This window comes from Schistocerca nitens, chromosome 2 (assembly GCF_023898315.1).
Source record: "Schistocerca nitens isolate TAMUIC-IGC-003100 chromosome 2, iqSchNite1.1, whole genome shotgun sequence".
NCBI lineage: Eukaryota > Metazoa > Arthropoda > Insecta > Orthoptera > Acrididae > Schistocerca > Schistocerca nitens.
This window is the reverse complement of record NC_064615.1, coordinates 1,187,946,495-1,187,966,056: the sequence shown is the minus strand read 5'-3', so window position 1 is coordinate 1,187,966,056 and position 19,562 is coordinate 1,187,946,495. Positions and strand designations below refer to the sequence as shown.

The 19,562-nt window shown below is 44.9% G+C and overlaps 1 protein-coding gene across 6 annotated transcripts in view; it reads left to right on the top strand.

Annotated features, from left to right (window-relative positions):
• Nucleotides 1-19,562, top strand: part of LOC126237526 (caskin-2) — a 445,207-nt gene that overhangs the window by 275,576 nt on the left and 150,069 nt on the right. The gene's annotated exons all lie outside the window — the stretch shown is intronic.

Below are 19,562 nucleotides of genomic sequence, written 5' to 3'. Positions count from 1 at the left end.
CAGTTCTTATGATAATTTTTGAATAATGTACATTTTGCTGACAATCTAATATTTTCTTGTTTATTCCCTGTAATCGTCACAAAAATGTGAAGTGTCTTTTAGATGACGATTCGTTTTTACACCAGGCACATGTGACAAAATGTTAATTCGATCGGGCACTTCTCAGTAATTAGTAGTTTTATTGATACAGAACTGGAAAGCTGTAAGAAATGGTTGTGACCATTGTTGTGCATTTGTACCGCTGAAAATTATTCTTTGCAGTTTGCACAGATCTTTTTAATCTTAATTGGGACTGTTGCTCCTCAAGACAGGCGGATACTTACCACCGGCACTGTGGTATAAGAGTGTGTCATAGCTTTCTGCGACTATGTCCTTTTTGTCGCTGGAAATGATAACGTGCGTTTTGCACACAGTTCTGACTGATTCGCTTTATACACAACATTTTACAGAATAATGAGAAGCTTCCTCTTCACGTTAGCTAAGAATCTCTGTACAGTAATGACATCGCCTCTACAGGTTTTCTTTAGGTACGCTTCGTAATTTTTCGAGTTCCTTTTCCGTATAATTACCTGAATCTTTGTAATGAGGTCGAAAAAGCCTGGAAACTGGTAATCGTCGTATATCTTGGATTGTAGAATGTCCAGTCTCGTAGATACTTCAGTGCACTGACTTTCACGAGCAGTTCTAAACGTTTCCTGTAGTGTGTCTTTCACATTTCCGTGAGTTTAATTTTGATGCATATTTCGCACTTCGTGTAAATCTTTCTTCCATTAATACAATTCTTGTTCACATTTTACGATACAAAACTGGCTTTGCACACTGCCTATGCTTCTCTCTGCTTCGTGTAACGAAACTGAAAACTACGACAATGATGGATGCTGAAGAAATGAATTAAAAAATTTCTGCCACCGCCGGGGACTTCAACCTAGGTCTCCTTACTTACGAGGTAAAAATGCTGACCGCAGCGCTATGGTAGACATTGCTGTACGAGCTACCCAAATCGAATGACACCCCCCCCCCCAACTCAAATTCATATTTCCAACTTATTTTCCCCCCTACATTGTCACTTATGTAATGGTTAGCATTTCTGCATACTAAGAAAGAAGACCCGCGTTCGATTCCGGCCGTAGCACAAATTTTAATTCATTTCTTCAGCTTCCATCAATATCGTAAATAAAGATGAGACTTAAATGTCTCTGGGAAATTTTAATTATAAGGACTGTAATCTGTTCTGTAAATGCTTTTCTTGGATGTGGCAGATACTCCATTTTTGTTTTGTACTTCGATTAGCACATCATTGTTCACAGAATCGTCAGAGTTGTTTCCCGTTACTTCTAATGTTTCCACAGTTTCTAACGAAATGTTGACATCGAATGAATGTCAAAGAAATTAAAGTATAAACAATACACAGGCAGGTATTGAGGTGAAGTGTTTTGGATTGCACGTCACGTTCTTCATATTTCATTCGATTCCATATTTCTCTGAAACTCTGGAACCGGCAGAAACATAGAGGCTATTAGCAAGCATGAACGAAGAAATCACAAACAAAGTTCATTCAGTTTTATCTCCATAGTTAAGAGTTAGCGATACTGCAAATTAAATGCGTTGCACATTAGAGCGAATACTGACAGTGAAAAATTTATTGTGTCGGGAAAGTATCAACGGAAACCGAAATTCACTTTACAAATTACGATGGCGTTGTGCTGTCTGTTTACCGACGTGCCGTCAACGAAGGATATGTGCCTGCCGTGTTGCGCAAGCGCTATCTGCTACAGCTACGGCACGGCACGGGTGTACCGTTGTCCAGTCGCCTGGAGGGATGCGAATTTGGCTATTTTTAACATTCTTTAAAAACTACTAGCATTGTAAAATTTTGACATTGTGTTTCAATCTGTGTATTCTTGCTGTATAAAATACTTCAGGGCAGGTTTCGACATGTTGGACTGGACCATTCGCCAGATAGTTGTTACAACGACAGGTAAAAAATTTAGTCGTTGACGATCCACTCTGGAAATCTATCCAGAGGACTGTCGAAAGTATAAAATTAGACGCCAAGTACTTTGTAGTCGTTGATGTCGTTTTGGTTATCATCCGTGAAGTAGGTTTGATACGAGCGTCCATTTGCCTCGCCGGCGACCAGGTACTTCCCCTGCAGGTCTTCCTCTCTCCTTCCTTCGACTACGGTTTTTGAGCGACGATTCGTGTCGTAATGTGTGTCCAGCCATTGCCTCCGCTCAGCTCTTTCGGTTCATTTTTAGACTTTTTTTCTCGTTGCGTTGATTTCTTCTCTCCTGAATTGAACAACGTCTGATCTTCGACTGTCTCGCGTGACACCCTATTTTTAAAAATCGTATGATGGGACGACTTGTGCCTTTTCTATTGTCCACGTGCTGTGTTTGAGATACAGAACAGTCCTTTTAAAAACCGTTCTCTCGTCTGTAGCCGTACATTTTTGGAAGTTTGCAGTTGTTACCTTCTTTAGAGGAAGCCCTCCTGCCTCGTGCAGTGCCCGCTATCGCTGCGTATCCTGCACCTTCCTACTCCGTGTATTTTTCTTTCGAAGTAGCGAGATTTGTCGGCCTGAGCAATAGTCCCTCGCCCAGGTGTCGCTAACGTTTAGGCGCCCACCTTGTTTCTGATGCGCGACCCGCGTTCTCAGACTCGGCCGTCGCTCACGTTTGCCCACTAACGTGACGTCATCGGCGACGGGCATCGTGCTGAGTGATGTTACGCGCGCGATCTGTGTCAGACAACACCCACGTCCGTCGGTTACGTCATCGCCCCGTCACTGTACTAGGTAAACACCACTAGTCGGAGTGATGGAGACAGCTCAATTTTACATCATTTGTTTCTCGTTGTTTGCAAAGACAGATAAAAAAGAAAAGAAACGGAGAGAAATTTATTAACGTTTAATATAAATTTAAATGGTAGGACATTTTCGTGAAATGCCGTTTTTCGGTTTATTGTGTCAGAAGATAGTGGTAGGTGGGCGATAAATAGTAGAGACGAGAAGTAGAAGCTTATGAAACGCATTGTTACAGAAGAACGCTGAAGGTTATTTGGATAGCGAATGAAACGTTGCTAAATCGATCGAAAAGAAACGAGTTCTATGGGTAAACTTAACTAAGTGAAGAGGAGACTTGCCAGCTACCAGGAAGTAGTTGCTGGCAAGTGGGGAGAGGGAGGCCACAGCAGGAATACACTACGCAGTATAGGCTCGAGCAGTAGAGGCTTTCACGAGATGGACGGGCATAGGGAGCTGTCGAGAATGCGGACTTGAACGGCAGCGCAGTTTTACGTAATTTTGTTTCGCATTGTCGGCTATTAAAATTCTTCTCCCACTATGTCTCTGAAGTTCCCGTTTGGTGACTGTGAAGTAGCTCGTTAGACGACTGTGGTAACTTCTGGGGCGTACCCAGCGAGAGGCGGGTAGAGGCAGTTCTGCCTGCCGCTCTCCACCGAGCAGGCGCTCCGATTCGCTGTGAAGGTGGCCACAGCACGCAGGGGACGTCAGATCGTGTGACGAGGAACAGGACGGGGGGTTTCTCGCACGCACGCGGTCCTCGAGAAACGTGTTTTGTAAGGCTGTAGCTAGCTTTTCAGCCGGTGTCGTGGAGTGGAGTGTGGTTCACGAGATCTGTTTAGGTGTGCGCGCAGGCGGCGGCCGCTGGCGGCGACCGGCTGGCCGTGGGCAGAGGGTGGCCGGCAGGCTGTGCCGTGCCGCGACCGGCGGCGAGTCGGCGACAGCGTCACGCGTTTGTCCATCCATATTTATTTCCGAATAAGCTCATCTCAGCTGCTGTCAAACGCTTGTGCTACCTGACCCATGTTACAAGTGTAGCCCATAATCGGGAAGTAATGTGTGTTATTCTTCTCCCGAAGACCTGCGTTTCACTTCAGTACAGCGCTGCGCTCTCGGCAACTGCCTGATTCGCGCATCGATGTGTGCTACTGTCAGTGCCGGTCTGTCGAAGGAGTGTTTCTTCGACTGTCTCAGTCTACTTCCTCGCTTCGGCGACCCCGAGTGGCCTCATTTCCTGGGCTGGAGACTCCTTTCACTTCAGTTGTCCCAGCCTCGATATTAAACGAGTCTCTGTTCGCCACTCTGCTACTCTCCACCATCTTCGGCTTTGCTTCGTTCGTCCTAAAGTCGCACTGCGTGCTTAAGTAAGTCCTACGTTCCTTTCCGTAAGTGTCTTACATCCATCCAGGAGGTGTATATCAGCTAGCCTATCGCTGCCACTTCCCTTCGGAAGTTTTCTCGCACACGCCCGACAACAGAGAGCTGTGATAAACTGCAACCCTGCCTTCACACCGTTCTCGACAGCGTCCAACTTTTGTTACCGCCATTGTTTATGTTGCAGCTCTCTGATCTGGTGTACTTCAGACGCAATCTCTCGCCAATTCGGCGTCAACTTCCGACCTGACCTCGCATTGTGAAAGGCTAGACAGCTTGCACTCCCAGAAACGCCAAACGCACACGCTACCCCGATTTTTGCTCGGTTCGGCTTCTATTGAGTGTTTTCACTTATCCCTGTAAGCCGGCAGCCACCTTAAGGTGTGTGGAGGTCACTACTTCTGCTACCCCCGCCCTTTCTCCATTCGCGAATGCCTCGCGGGAAGAATGACTGTCGGCGTAGCTCCGTGTCATCTTATCTCGGCGTCGTGGTCCTTTCGCGAGAGGCATCTGGGAAGAGGTAAGATGCTCCCCGCTGTCGGAATCTCAGCAGTAACCGCCTCTTCTCTGACGCACGGCGCCTCTTTTGTAGCGTCTGCCGTCCTTAGCTGAACAGAGCGTGTCATCCGTCTCCAGTGACCTCGTTGTCGAAACTCTAGTGTTCTTTCTTTTTCTTCGTGACGAAACACGTTGCTCTTCGCTCAGTCCGCTCTGTCTCTTCTAGTGTTACAGCCCGATACCAGCCCCACAATAGTTTCGTGGGTGAACTACATTTCCTCGAGAGTTTTGCCATCTCCTCCTCGTACAAGTATTTTTATGCGCTCCCGCCACCTTAGGTCGCGCCGGATGGTTAGTCCGAATTACGTAACGTTGTTACGTTTGCAGCGGACCTCTGGCCGGTAGCTCGTTGCATTCACCCGCGTCCAGGGGCGACTGTCAGCCGCTGCCCGCACCGGCCGTCCTCCACAGGCCTTGCCGCACCTCACCAGTTTCCATCCTGAAACCAAAATTCTCTTCCACCCGACCGTGTGCCTGTTGGTAGCTCCGTGTAGCCAGGGCAGGGCCGTTACCACTACCACTACCAGTGTCAGTCAGTAGCGGTTTGCGGTGCGACCTTGCAGCGCAGCGCAGCCTTGCGAGCCGCCTGAGCAGGAAGCAGTGGCCACAAGGCTGAGCGCCGTGCAAGGCCATCACTTCGGTCTCTACCGTTTTTGTTTTGCTTGCTTTTTGTTTGTTTGTGTCTAAAGGTGTATGTATCTGTGTAAAATGTCGCTTTGTCATATGTTTGCGTTTTAGAGGTCCTTTCCAATTTCGTCCAGCCAAGGTTTTGAGTTCCTAACTGATGTTCCGTAGTCTATTTTTGTCATTCGCTTTTCTGGTAGTCTGTTGAGGTGATCAAAAAGAATTTAAGTCGCGTTTTCCTAATGTCAGTTTCGATGTTTGAAGACTTTTCTGTTGTTTTGATTAACTGTAGGCTGCAACGATCTGGGGTGTGTCTTGCTCCTAAAATTTTGCTAATGATCTTCTCACTTATTTTTTTGATTTCTTCCAGTCCGCAAGTTCGTGTTTTCTGTTAAGTGTCAGGTTTTCGCTCTCGTAGAGGAGTGTTGCTTTCGTGACTGGGTTGAAGTGCCAAATTTTTGTCTGTCTTGACACGTATTTTTTGTTGGAGAAGTTTAGGACCGACCCTTACTTTTTGGAGGCGATTTTGCTGTGAGACTGAGCATCCACTTCGATGAAATCTCCGAGGTATTTAAAGTACGAGACCCTGCTGATTTCACCTTATTTTGTTTTCAGACTCGCGATTTCTGTTCTTTGAACATAAGATTTGTATCACTCCTTTTTCAGCACATTTTTTAGTATCTCGACCTGTTAGAGGGCAATCTCTTCGTCCTCTGTAAGTATCGCCAGGTCGTCCGCAAACTCGACGTATGGTTTGCAGAGGTTGTTTTTGGGAAAGCCCAGTACGACCGATTACTGACAGTGCTGACTTCATTGTCTCCACTTTCACTGTCCGGAATACTTGTCAGAGCATGAGACGTCTCCGGCTCTGTCACGACGTATGAAGAGGCTCGGAGGCTTAAGTTTTCTCCCTCCGCAACAGAAGTTTGTCACGTATGTGTTACGACATTTGATATATTTCAGCACAAGTCAAGCACTGCATTACAGCAGATTACTACTGTAGATCTGAATATAAGCAGTCTCACTGCATTAGACATAGTATTGGCACCCAACGTGGAACGCTTACTGTGTCCTGGACGGAGCGCCCAATGCAGCCCACCTTACAAGTCCCACCAATATCTGAATAGAAAAGATTTATGTAGTCTACCAGTAACACAAGAGAAGAGCAGTAGCTTTCTGGTCACTCATTAATTCAGCACCAAATGACTGCAAGACAATTACACGAGTTTACGGTACCCTGTCAACGATAGGCAGCAGCATGGGATCACAATTACCGATACAGTCCCTTTCACACCAAAACTACGTAAGTGCCCCATCACAGCACAGTTAAACACTTCCCAGCCATCGTTTATAGGAACGTATTTTACGTGAAAGATCAACTGCCAATACATACTCAATAAAGAAAAAACAATTACAATTTATAAATACGTACTCTACTCGTATAGGTGCACTGGACAGGAAATACTGGGGAGATGTAGCGTGTCTGCAAAATGAAAAGCGAGTAGCCCTCGCGGTGTGCACAGTCGCCTTCACCGGAAGAATGCTACACCTACCGTCTGTTTCCCCTCTCACAGTGTGCACAGATTTACGTAGGATCCGCCCATGTACTTTTCTTGCTCCAGCACCATTAGTAAGTCATTTCAGAGTGCCGTGTCGTGTTAACACAACGGGCGTGCATCATTCGTAGGGCGAGCTGCAGAAGGAAAGTTCGTTGAGACAAGCCTTCAGTTGCTTCTTGTGACGTAGTGGGGTAGACCTAGTGTGGAATCGGCTGGTGCTCTTCAGTTTGCAGACCTGTTGAGGAGGGGAGTGCTCCGACACAGTTCACCCGCCTAACTTCCCTCGCGCTTCTACGCCCCTTCCACCCGGCTACACCCCTGGAACACAATTTATCTTTCACTGCGTTCTACTGCTCTTAGGCGTGGCACAAACGTTAGTATTTGTTCTTAACTTACTTCATTTAACATTGAAGAGTAATTGTATAGCACTGAAACAGGACTTTTACTTCCAGAATGAAATTTTTACTCTGCATCGGAGTTTGGGCTAATATAAAACTTCCTGGCAGGTTAAAACTGTGTGCCGGACCGAGACCCGAACTCGGGACCTTTGCCTTTCGCGGGCAAGTGCTCTACTATCTGAGCTACCCGAGCACGACTCACGACCCGCCCTCACAGCCGGTAGAGCACTTGCCGGCGAAAGGCAAAGGTCCCGAGTTCAGGTATCGGTAAGGTACACAGTTTTAATCTGCCAGGAAGTTTCATCCTCTGCAACGCCTGAACTATTAGTCCTATTACGATGGGACATTTTTAGGGGGAAACTTTAGCTAGCATCCCCGGTTTTCGAGTTATTGGAGGAAAAACGAGGCCCTTAAACGCCCCCTCCCGCCTCGCACCCTCCCCTCCCCAGCCCGGCCTGCAGTCCACGGCACGCGTTGCCGAGCGTCGGCACGTTGCCTCGAGAAGTGTGTTATCCGTTTATATCGAGCGTTCCAAGTTACGGGGCCATGCTTGTCAGCAGTAAGTGCCATTAGCTCAGAGAGAGGCAGCCACCGTACTCGAAGGCGTCACCACGCGGTGCGCGCCGGCAGCAGTCGGTCGTTCTGGCCAATAATTGTTCATTGGACGTATCGTACTCTAATCCCCGTCTTCCCATTCAATTCTGTACCCTCTACAACTGTCTCTAGTTACACCCAGATGTCTTAGCACAGTCCTCCTGGACAACTCACTATCTAGGAGACATGTGAATGGAGCCCTCTCCGAACCATTTTTTCACAGAGGCAGATGCAGCAGCGCGTGCAGCCGCCTCTCCTGTGCTGTAGAACTGAAGAGTGGACAAGAAAGAAGGGAAGCCCGGTCTCGTAGGCCAGTCGAACAACTACCTCGTGCCGTGTGCTGACCGTGGATGAGCTGCGTAAACAAAAGGACGAACGTATCAATGAAGACGAACGCTGGGTAGAGGAGGTGGCGAATTAAAACCGACGCTCAAAAACTCAGCTAGTATTCGATCGCAGGAACTGCACGCGATGCACGAGACACACACTTAGCAGTCGCAGAAATACGTATCTGAGGACGAGACCGGCTACCAGAGCACGCTGCGCCCTACACGACGTGTTGCGTGTGTCACAGACGAGAGCCACAGTGCAAGACGTGCGCAGCCTGACCAATTGCGACACCCCTCAAACTTTTACTGTCGCTTACCGCACCTTTCACCTCTAGCAGCGACGCGTATTCGTGAAAAAACAAAAATGTTACCTCGGTCCGCAGCCCATGAGAGTAATTCAGCGCACATGTAGGATGAACACTACGGCAGAACCACGCACCTGTAGTAAAGTACTGTGCCGCTCAAACATTTGTCTGGACTGAGGACAGCGTTATGTTCACTGTAGCGAGCCTCGAAACCATATCAACCAAAACCACTAAAAATAAACGCTAAATCTACTTAAAACAGCAGATAAAAATTCGCTTGATGCCTTCCTGAGAGTGAGTCTCCATTCCTTCCAAGACTCAGATTCAAACATACAGTATCGGCAGCAATAGAGAGATTCCTACCGCATAACTTAATAAGACACTGGACTGGTCCACCGTGGTACACAAAACACGTCAGAACACTGTTGCAGAAGCAACGAAAAAAGCTTGCCAAATTAAGAAGAACGCAAAATCCCTAAGACTGGCTAAGTTTCACGGAAGATCGAAATTTAATGCGGTCGTCAATGCGAGATGCTTTTAATAGTTTCCACAATGAAACATTGTCTCAAAATATGGTAGAAAACCCAAAGAGATTCGGGTCGTATGTAAAGTACAGCAGAGGCAAAAAGCAGTCAATACCGTCACTCCGCGATAGCGATGGAAATGTTACCGATGATGGTGCCACTAAAGCGGAGTTACTAAATACAGTTTTCCGTAATTGCTTCGCGAAAGAAGATGAAGTAAATATTCCAGAATTCGAAACCAGAACAGCTGTTACCATGAGTGACATAAAAGTAGATATGTTAGGTGTTGCGAAACAACTCAAATCGCTTAAGAAAGGCAAGTCTTCCGCTCCAGATGGTATACCTATCAGGTTCCTTTCAGAGTATGCAGACACAACAGCGCCTATCTTAGCAATCATATAAAAGCGCTCACTTGACGAAAGGTCTGTTCCTAAAGACTGGAAAGTAGCACAGGTCACACAAATATTCGAGGAAGGAAATAGGAGTAACCCATTGAATTACAGACCCATATCACTGACCTCAATTTGCAGTAGGATTTTGGAGCATATACTGTACTCGAATATTATGAATCACGTTGAAGGAAACGACTTATTGATACACAACCAACACGGATTTAGAAAATATCGTTGTTGTGCAACACAGCTAGCTCTTTACTCCCACGAAGTAATGAGTGCTGTCGATTCCATATTTCTAGATTTCCAGAAGGCTTTTAATACCGTTCCTAACAAGCGACTATTAATCAAATTGCGTGCATATGGAGTATCGTCTCAGTTGTGTGAATGGATTCGTGATTTCCTCTCAGAGAGGTCACAGTTCGTAGTGATCGACGGTAAATCATCGAGTAGAAAAGAAGTGATATCTGGCGTTGTGCAAGGTAGTATCATACGCCCTCTGCTGTTCCTGATTTACATAAATGATCTTGGTGATAATCTAAGCAGCCCCCTTAGATTGTTTGCAGATGATGCTGTAATTTACCGTCTAGTAAAATCATCAGAAGATCAATTCCAATTACAAAATCATCTAGAGAGAATTTCTGTATGGTGCGAAAAGTGGCAATTGGCACTAAAGAAAGAAAAGTGCGAGGTCATCCACATGGGTACTAAAAGAAAACCGATAAATTTTGGTTTATACGATAAATCGCACAAATCTAAGGGCTGTCAATTCGACTAATTACCTAGGAAATACAATTACGAGCAACTTAAATTGGAAAGACCACATAGATAATATTGTGGGGAAAGCGAAACAAAGACTGCGATTTGTTGGCAGAACACTTAGAAGATGGGCCAAACCCACTATGCGCCAAACCGACAAAGTGACTAAAGAGACAGCCTACATGACACTTGTCCATCCTCTGCTGGAATACAGCTGCGCGGTCATCAGTCCCCTAGATTTAGAACTACGTAAACCTAACTAACCTAAAGACATGACACACGTCCGTGCCCGAGGCAGGATTCGGACCTGCGACCGTAGCAGCAGCGCCGCCCCGGACTGGAGCGCCTAGAAGCGCTCGGCCACAGCGCCCGCCTCGTCTTCGGTGATAAATAATGTTAATAATAAGCAAAAATGAATGAGAGGTGACCGTCACGTATCGAAGGGAACGCGAGCTACTCAGCGACATTGTAGGGAGTGTCTGCCGCCCCCGCCCCCCGAGTCTGGCCCCGCCCCCTGTAAAAATAGACTGGACCGCGCCCGCTGGCCACCACGAATGTAACAAAGACAACGACGACATTTATTGATGGCGCCGCCACAGATACAGTTCCAGAGTAGACGACACTGATTCGTATTTCGCCTGCTTACGCTAGTCGCAAGGGATGACTAGTTCCAAGCGCTCCAGGCTGCACTTCCTCCAGACGTCCTCGATTGTTTGTCGGATATATTCCAGCCTCTGTCTTTTCCCCGAGTATCAGTTTTGCTGTGCTCGAGACGTACGAAGGCCGACATTTGATACGTCTTCTTATAGCGAGCGATACTCTCCTCACCTCTGCTTCTCAGATCCTCCTCGCTTCTGTGTTAACAAGGGACATTGCCAAATCGTCTTTCTGAACTACCTTAAACGCACGGAACGCAGAAGCAGACATTCTACGAAAAAAATTGTTCAAATGGCTCTAAACACTATGGGACTTAACATATGAGGTCATCAGCCCTCTAGACGTAGAACTACTTAAACCTAACTAACCTAGGGACATCACACACACCCATGCCCGAGGCAGGTTTCGAACCTGCGACCGTAACACCAGTGCCGTTCCGGATTGAAGCGCCTAGGACCGCTCGGTCACAGCGGCCGGGAGACATTGTACGGTTGTTACGGGAAATTTAGATAGGTGTAGAAAGGTAGAAAGAGAGTGGCGGTAGCGGGCCTCCACTGTTCTCTGTTGCTGTCATTTGTCGCTAGTACAGGCAAACAATCAGTGTGCAGTTATGATTTTAATTTCTCACCTACCAGTGAGAGCATACTAAGGAAATATTTCCGATTATACTTTCAGAAGAGAAGCTCAGAGCAGCGGGATTTGTGATTAAGTAAGATGGCAGTCTCTCGCACAAACACGAATTTGTACACTGCCCGAGAAACCTATTAGTCGAGTGTTAACAGGTGAGTCGCTGGAGGTAGCTTTTAGCAGAAACAGGGGCGGGACTGTTGTTGTTGACGGCCAGCCTCTGTTTCACAGTGAACGGCGCACAATAAGGTGGCAGGCATGAGCGGAAGACATCAAACGAGTAAGCAGTCGTTAGGCGGCGTCGGATCCGTTTGTCTTCCGCTTTCACGTCAGGCGGTCGCTGCCGTGAATGCGCGAGGACGGCGGAGGGAAGGCTTTTGTTCGCTGCCCTGTTGACGACGGCGCCGGCCAGTGCGTTTCATTTCGCTGTAACTCTACAACCAAATATAGTATGTGCAGAAGAAACGAAGCCAAACACTGCCTGCGTGTCTGTGCATTTCTGTTACCCTACGTGCCTGGCTCGGGTAAAATATTGTCAGGCACGCTAACAAAAGTAAGAGAGAGAGAGATAATAGAAACCGTCACCTCGCACCATCTGTGAATTCCTATTCTAGGCTACGTGCGACTCTGTATCACCGCACATAAACATCAGATCTGCCAGTATTATCTCGGATGCTTTAATTTCATCTCACAAAAGTCAACAAAGTCTAGCTCGATGCTGCTGGGTATTTCAACTTTGATGCAGCAACGGTGCGTGTCTCGAGTTTAGTCGTTGAATACGAATAACAAAGTGATTCACGTCTAGCTGATAAAAAGGCTGCGGTCTAGTGAAGCACGGGATACAACCCGTCGGCTTTGGCCAATGACGTCAGAATTTGCCAGAGATCATTACGCAGATGTAACAGTTGACAAGAGTGTTCAAAAACAAATGAATACGAAACACAAAAAATATGGTTGACATATATCAAGGCAAGTAATATTTTCACGTTAAGGACATCGCCTGTTGGTATCGTATTATTTCTGTGGAAAATGAAGGGGAAGAAATGGATGGAAATGTTGCTAGCATAGAATACCTCACGTCACATATATAAGGGTTGTATCTCATTCGAACTGTATTGTTTAACTGCAGTACAGGATACAAGTTCAGCGTACGTCGATTTCTTCGTTTTCGTTAGTTGTTCAGTTGAACTATATAGGTCAACTGAAGCACGGGATACAAATTTTACATGTGTTGTTTCTTTCGTCTCCGCTACCACTAATAATCTGTCCTTACGTACATAGTAGTACTACCGATGGCAGAAGGAGCTACGTACATAATATTTTTATCCCTTACTTCCGTTGACCTCTATGTTTGTACACTGCTAAGGAAAACGTGGAAATGGACGTACGTTACATTTGCAGCCTGTACCTCAGTTGAACTACGCGAAGGCGCAATAAGAAGATACGTATACAATTTGTGTCCCGTACTTCACTATGGGATACAGTGTTGTTTCGCCTTCGATGCTTGTATCGACTGAAAGTCATAGTTTTGATCACAGCAGTATTCCATTCTTTAGTTGAGCTACATAGCTATACAGAACATTTGTATCCTGCTCTCCAGTTGACATACATAGGTAAATCTCATCAATGGTATGTATGTCATACTTTTCGAATAGGTAGTGTCACTGTAAAAGTCAACTGAAGGATGGGATACAAATTTCAGTTGTGTCGGCTGTTTCGCCTTCAATATTGCTAGTACAGATTCGAAAAAATCGTACTGATACTAGTGCTGGGAAACGAAAGAAGAACGACAGGTGCGAAATTTCTGTTACGTGCTGGAGTACACGAAAACATACGTATTGGCGTAATACAACAATGAAATACCTCAAAATAGTGAAATGCAGTAAAATAAAATAATGGAAAACTGAACTTACCACACGGGAACTTCCTAAAAGAATCGAAGCTCGCCTAGAAAGACATCAACAAAAATCTCATACCCACATACACAGCAAACACAACCATAAGAAAACACTCACTCACACACACACACACACACACACACACACACACACACCACCCCTATCCTAATGTGGAATTAGCTAACATATTTCGGACCGTACATCTGCCCAGCACGTTTACCAAAACATTTAAACGGGCATTACGTTTGGGGAATACTACGCCTCCTCGAATATTCGGCTAAGTGACTTTGAAGAGTGGAAATCCGGCGTTTCCCCTTCCCTACAAGATATTTGACAGCTGACCAATAACCTTCTATGCTATTTGTGCAATGTGGATAATGATCTGAACTCGATAATGTGATTAACTACGAAATGCTGATAACTCCTTTCCCGTAAATCCCTACAAGAAGAAAATCTACCTGAAATTACAGTGGAACACTCTGCAACGTTATCTTCAATTAAGCTGACCAAAACTTCCTTCCTTCGATTGGGTACTACTTTAAACACTATATCGTCACACTCTTGACCTGAAACTACAAACCCATAATCCCACCGGAAGTTCCCCCCCCCTCCCCCCCTGTTGTACTTCCTTTTGCCAAAATTTGACCCGTCAATTTCGACCATATCATCCGCCCTCTCCCCCGCCCCTCCCCCACATGGCTCCTATAAAAAGAGTACCAATCCACAACTGTACGCTTACTCACACGACATTCATGGACACACGGCCTCACAGGATATCTCGAACACCAGCAGTACGTGATTTTCATAATGTGTATCAAGACGAACTTAGATTTTTCGAACCACGTCCCTCGTCTAATGGACCGCTACAACCGATCTTTGCTGCAGCGCCATACGAATAAGTCGTGAGTTCGGCGACGAGAGACACTTGTGAGGTGCATATGTTCGCCGCACTCACGACATCGAACATACTCTCCAACGAGATCACACATTTGTAAAAAACAAGTCGTGGGCAACATGTCTACGCCCATAGCCTCTCTCAAATCGGAACAGATAAGTCCATACCTACAAACTAAAATGAGATACCAAAAATTGTCCTAAAATAAGAAACTAGTAGTCCAAATTACCTCAATATCACTAAGAATGAAACTAAGTACCGAATGAATAACAACCATTTATTTAAATAAATGCACACGAAGAATATTTTCAGCAATATGTAGCATCTCTTTTAAAAGCATATTCAATTATTTTAATTTACAGAACTGGTTTTAATCTATGGCTGAAAGGGAAGACATTATTATCTGCGAGTCAAAGCCGACGCGCGTTGTCTCGCCTTGTGGTGTGTATACTTTCACCGCTACGAAATCGGTCTGCTACTACAAATATAAAAATGCAGTAAATGAAGCAGGCAAAAAGGAATACAAACGTCTCAAAAATGAGATCGACAGGAAGTGCAAAATGGCTAAGCAGGGATGGCTAGAGGACAAATGTAAGGATGTAGAGGCTTGTCTCACTAGGGGTAAGATAGATACTGCCTACAGGAAAATTAAAGAGACCTTTGGAGAGAAGAGAACCACTTGTATGAATATCAAGAGCTCAGATGGAAACCCAGTTCTAAGCAAAGAAGGGAAGGCAGAAAGGTGGAAGGAGTATATAGAGGGTTTATACAAGGGCGATGTACTTGAGGACAATATTATGGAAATGGAAGAGGATGTAGATGAAGATGAAATGGGAGATAAGATACTGCGTGAAGAGTTTGACAGAGCACTGAAAGACCTGAGTCAAAAACAGGGCCCCGGGAATAGACAACATTCCACTAGAACTACTGATGGCCTTGGGAGAGCCAGTCCTGACAAAACTCTACCATCTGGTGAGCAAGATGTATGAGACAGGCGAAATACCCTCAGACTTCAAGAAGAATATAATAATTCCAATCCCAAAGAAAGCAGGTGTTGACAGATGTGAAAATTACCGAACAATCAGTTTAATAACTCACGGCTGCAAAATACTAACGCGAATTCTTTACAGACGAATGGAAAAACTGGTAGAAGCGGACCTCGGGGAAGATCAGTTTGGATTCCGTAGAAATGTTGGAAGACGTGAGGCAATACTAACCTTACGACTTATCTTAGAAGAAAGATTAAGAAAAGGCAAACCTACGTTTCTAGCATTTGTAGACTTAGAGAAAGCTTTTGACAACGTTAACTGGAATACTCTCTTTCTAATTCTGAAGGTGGCAGGGGTAAAATACAGGGAGCGAAAGGCTATTTACAATTTGTACAGAAACCAGATGGCAGTTATAAGAGTCGAGGGGCATGAAAGGGAAGCAGTGGTTGGGAAAGGAGTGAGACAGGGTTGTAGCCTCTTCCCGATGTTATTCAATCTGTATATTGAGCAAGCAGTAAAGGAAACAAAAGAAAAATTCGGAGTAGGTATTAAAATTCATGGAGAAGAAGTAAAAACTTTGAGGTTCGCCGATGAGATTGTAATTCTGTCAGAGACAGCAAAGGGCTTGGAAGAGCAGTTGAACGGAATGGACAGTGTCTTGAAAGGAGGGTATAAGATGAAGATCAACAAAAGCAAAACGAGGATTATGGAATGTAGTCGAATTAAGTCGGGTGATGCTGAGGGAATTAGATTAGGAAATGGGACACTTAAAATAGTAAAGGAGTTTTGCTATTTGGGGAGCAAAATAACTGATGATGGTCGAAGTAGAGAGGATATAAAATGTAGACTGGCAATGGCAAGGAAAGCGTTTCTGAAGAAGAGAAATTTGTTAACATCGAGTATAGATTTAAGTGTCAGGAAGTCGTTTCTGAAAGTATATGTATGGAGTGTAGCCATGTACAGAAGTGAAACATGGACGATAAATAGTTTGGACAAGAAGAGAATAGAAGCTTTCGAAATGTGGTGCTACAGAAGAATGCTGAAGATTAGATGGGTAGATCACATAACGAATGAGGAGGTACTGAATAGGATTGGGGAGAAGAGGAGTTTGTGGCACAACTTGACGAGAAGGAGGGATCGGTTGGTAGGACATGTTCTGAGGCATCAACGGATCAAAAATTTAGTATTGGAGGGCAGCGTGGAGGGTAAAAATCGTAGAGGGAGACCAAGAGATGAATACAGTAAGCAGATTCAGAAGGATGTAGGTTGCAGTAGGTACTGGGAGATGATGCTTGCACAGGATAGAGTAGCATGGAGAGCTGCATCAAACCAGTCTCAGGACTGAAGACCACAACAACAACAACTACTACAGGTGACGGTTACCAGCCAGTTACGGACCAGAGTTATGTCTGGTAAACAGATCCGTTTCCGTTCTGTGCTTTCTCTGTGCGGCGAGTTTATTTTGTGCTACGCAGAATGGCAGCCGAAGTGGGGTCTAGTGAAGCAGGGGATACAACCCGTCGGCTTTGACCAATGACGTCGCACATTACTCACAGATAGTAACGGCTTCAAAAAAATGGCTCTGAGCACTACGGGACTTAACATCTGAGGTCATCAGTCCCCTAGAACTTAGAACTACTTAAACCTAACTAACCTAAGGACAGCACACACATCCATGCCGGAGGAAGGATTCTAACCTGCGACCGTAGCAGCCGCGCGGTTCCGGACTGAAGCGCCCAGAACCGCTCGGCCACCGCGGCCGGCAGTAACGTCTTCAATTGGAGCCATAGAAAATAAAACGGTTCTCTGTCCGGATAAGCGCTATCATTGTACATTAAAATAATTGATGTGATTTTTAAAGAGATCGCTACATATTGCTGAAAATATTCTTCGTGTGCCTTTGTTAAATTAAATGGTTGTTTCTAATTCATTCGGTACTTAATAACATTCTTAATTATATTGAGGTAATCTGGACTATTAGTTTTTTATTTTAGAACAATTTTTAGTATATCATTATGTTTGTAGGTATGGATTTATCTGTTCAGATGAACCTTGATGGTTTACGAGAGGCTATGGGCGAAGACATGCTGGTCACGATTTGTTTTTTGCAAATGTGTGGTCTCATTGCAGAGTATGTTCGATGTCGTGAGTGCGGCGAAGGTATGCGCCTCACAAGTGTATCTCGTCGCCGAACTCACTACTTATTCGTATAGCGCTGCAGGTTGTGGCAATCAATTAGAAGAGGGATGTGGCTCGAAAAATCTAAGCTCGCCTTGAGAGACATTGTGAAAACCGCTTACTGCTGGTGTTCGAGATATCCTGTGTGGCTGTGTGTACATGAATGTTGTGTGAGTAAGCGTACAGTTGTGGATTGGTATTCTTTTTGTAGGGAAGTGTGTGGGAGTACATGAAATAGGGAGCCGTTGGAGGGGGGGGGGGGAGGTTGTGGTCGACATTGACAAATCTCATGGGATTATGGGTTTGGGGAGCAGTCGTTTCAGGTCAGGAATGTGACAACGTAGTGTTCAAAGTAGTGCCCAACCTAAGGAAGCAAGTTCTGGTCAGCTGAATTGAAGCTTACATTGCAGAGGGTTCCATTGTAATTTCAGACAGGTTTTCTTCAAATAGGGATTTAGGGGAGAGGGGTTACCAGCATCTCGTAGTAAATCACAATATTGAGTTCACATCATTATCCACAGGCACACAGGCTTGCACAAATAGCAAAATGGTTCAAATGGCTCTGAGCACTATGGGACTTAATATCTGTGGTCATCAGTCCCCTAGAACTTAGAACTACTTAAACCTAACCAACCTAAGGACATCACACACATTCATGCCCGAGGCAGGATTCGAACCTGCACAAATAGCATAGAGGGTTATTGGTCATCTGTGAAATCTCTTGTAGGGAAAGGAAAACGCCAGATTTTCATACTTCAGTGTCGCCTAGACGAATATTCATGGAGACATAGAATTCCCCAAACATATTGCCCGCACAAATGTTTTATTAAACATGTTGGTCAAATGTACCGTCCGAAATACGTTAGCTAATTTCACATTAGGATGGGCGGTTGGGGTTCAATGTGTGTGTGTCTGCCCGCGCGCGCGCTTGTGTGTGTGTGTGTGTGTGTGTGAGTGTTTTCTTATGGTTGTGTTTGCTGTGTATGTGGGTATGAGGTTTTTGTTGATGTCTTTCTAGGCGAGCTTCGGTTCTTTTAGGAAGTTCCCATGTGGTAAGTTCAGTTTTCCATTATTTTATTTTACTGCATTTCACTATTTTGAGGTATTTCATTGTTGTATTACGCCAATACGTATGTTTTCGTGTACTCCAGTACGTAACAGAAATTTCGCACCTGTCGTTTTTCTTTCGTTTCCCAGCACTAGTATCAGTACGATTTTTTCGAATCTGTACTAGCAATATTGAAGGCGAAACAGCCGACACAACTGAAATTTGTATCCCATCCTTCAGTTGACTTTTACAGTGACACTACCTATTCGAAAAGTATGACATACGTACCATTGATGAGATTTACCTATGTATGTCAACTGGAGAGCAGGATACAAACGTTCTGTATAGCTATGTAGCTCAACTAAAGAATGGAATACTGCTGTGATCAAAACTATGACTTTCAGTCGATACAAGCATCGAAGGCGAAAAAACACTGTATCCCATAGTGAAGTACGGGACACAAATTGTATACGTATCTTCTTATTGCGCCTTCGCGTAGTTCAACTGAGGTACAGGCTGCAAATGTAACGTACGTCCATTTCCACGTTTTCCTTAGCAGTGTACAAACATAGAGGTCAACGGAAGTATGGGATACAGATATTATGTACGAAGCTCGTTCTGCCATCGGTAGTAAGAACAGACTGTTAGTGATACCGGATGCGAAATAAAAAACACATGTAAAATTTGTATCCAGTGCGTCATTTAGAGTTTAGTGAAGCAGGGGATACATAGTTCAGTCGAACAATAGAACAATAATGGTAGTGAAAACGAAGAAATCGACGTACGCCAAACTTGCATCCCGTACTGCACTTCAGCAATAAGTTCGAATGAGGTTCGAGATACAACTCATATATATATCTGATGTGATGTAATCTATGCTACCAAAATTTTCCATCCATTATTTCCCTTTCATTTTACAGAGAAATAATACGATACAAGCACGCGATATGCTTAACGTGAAGATATATGTCAACTATATTTTTCGTCTCTCGTATTCCTTTGTTTCTGAACATTCTTGTCAGCTCTTTCATCTGTGTAGTAAATGCTCACT